The sequence below is a fragment of the Protobothrops mucrosquamatus genome, unplaced genomic scaffold, assembly GCF_001527695.2.
Source record: "Protobothrops mucrosquamatus isolate PMUCROS unplaced genomic scaffold, P.Mucros_1.0 scaffold2343, whole genome shotgun sequence".
In the NCBI taxonomy this organism is placed as follows: Eukaryota; Metazoa; Chordata; class Lepidosauria; order Squamata; family Viperidae; genus Protobothrops; species Protobothrops mucrosquamatus.
Genome location: NW_015388424.1, coordinates 73,148 through 75,074, shown reverse-complemented (window position 1 = coordinate 75,074; position 1,927 = coordinate 73,148).

The following is a 1,927-nucleotide window of genomic DNA, read 5'->3' as shown; positions in this document are numbered from 1 at the left end:
AGAGAGAGAGAGAGAGAGAGAGAGAGAGAGAGAGAGAGAGAGAGAGAGAGAAGCATCTGAATGTAAATCACAAGACCCTGGAGATGCTGCAACATTCCAGCTGATTGGCGCTTGTTCTGGGCTCAGCAGAAGCACCAGGATCACTGCCGAGCTCCAGCTGGAGCCTGGAGCTGATCCTGGAGCTTCCGCTGAGCCCTGACAGCCCTGCAGCTCCAGCCATCTCTCGCTCAGGCTTGTGCGGTGCTGCCACCGGTTCAGCTCATTCCCCTCCCCCGCTACTTTTCTAGGATGGTCGCGTACCACCTGCCAATGTACCACAGGTGGTACCCGTACAACTGGTTGAAAAGCCCTGCTCTAGAGAAGCCTCTTCTTCTTGGTCCCAGAGAAGTATTTCCTTAATAGATGGGACCCACAATGTGCCGTGCGCTCTGGTGGGCTGGGTAGATGTAACTGGGGAAAGGCTACCTTTTAAGTAACCTGGCCCCAAGACATGTAGGGCTTTAAAGAGGATAACCAGCAGCTTGAATTGCACCCAGAAGCAAAGTGGCAATCTGTACAGTGCCTGTAAAGGAGGTGACACATGCATAAATTTGGACTTTGGCAAAACTATCTGGGCCACTGCATTTTGAGCCAACTGAAGCTTCTGAATACTCTTCAAGATCGGGCCCATGTAAGTGGGAACATAATGGCCACAGTGCAGGTGACTTGTGAGAAGGACCAGTTGGTTCAGGAACATGCACACAACACACAGTTGTGCAAAAGCCCTCCTGGACATGATTGCCTCCTGCTGCTCAAGCATGAGTTGAAGTCCAGGAGAACCCCCAGATTAAGCACCACATCTGCCTGAGGCAGTGCAACTGCAAACCCATGTACAGTTGAGTATCATCAGCATACCGATGATATATCTCACCCCAAGGTGGTGGAGGATCTCACCCAGCAGTTTCATGCAGATGCTAAACAGGAGTGGAGAAAGCACTGATCCCTGCAGGTCTTTTGCTCCTGATCAACAGCCACTGGAAACAGCCTTGGAGGAAGGAAGTAAACCGGGACAATACTGTGTCCCCCACTACCAGCCCCTCAAGCTGTTCCAGAAAGATACCATGGTTGACGGTATCAAAGGCCAGTTAGAAGTCAAGTAGACCAAGGACAGATGAACTACCCCCATCTTGCTCCCGCCAGAGATCATCATACTCAGTAGTAGCTGCTAACATCGTGAGCCAATTTCTTAAATGGAAAAACTGACAGGACAGCAATGGAAGAATTGGCCTGGAAGCAAAAAAAAGGCAAATGCTTGAAATATTATATTTTGAGCAACCGAAAGTCAAAGGCAACAGGTGTAATCATAGCTTTATTTCAGCATTGGTTCGTGTTGAGATTGTCGTCAGTATGTCTGAATAAATTTGGGAGGAAAGGCAAGGAATGGAGCACTTCATTAGTACAGTAACCTCTTGCAGATCTAAGCAGTTCCACAAGGATCTAGATTAATTTCTGCCAGGCAAAATACTGGATAGGTCATTAGTTTGATTCATGGTGACTCTTTCCTTGCACACATTGAATTTGTGCAAAGGAAATGAGGAATTCTTTGGACTGGAACAAAATAGTATTCAGGATACATTATGCTACTCATATAATACTGGTATTAAGCTGTCCTAAAAATGTAAAAGTAAACCAGTTTGGTATCCTGGTTAAGGCACTAGGATAGACACTGGGAAACTGTGAGAAAGCACAAAGCCAGCTGCATGACTTCAAGCCAGTCACTCACTTTCAGCCTGAGGAAGCAGACAATGGCAAACCACTTACAAAAATCTTGCCATGAAATTGCAGGGACTAGTCAAGGCTGTGGCCAGGAGTCAACAACTGACCCAGACACACAAACCCACTTGATTGCTATACACTGTCGAAAATCACATTGTTTGTGCTGGATGGC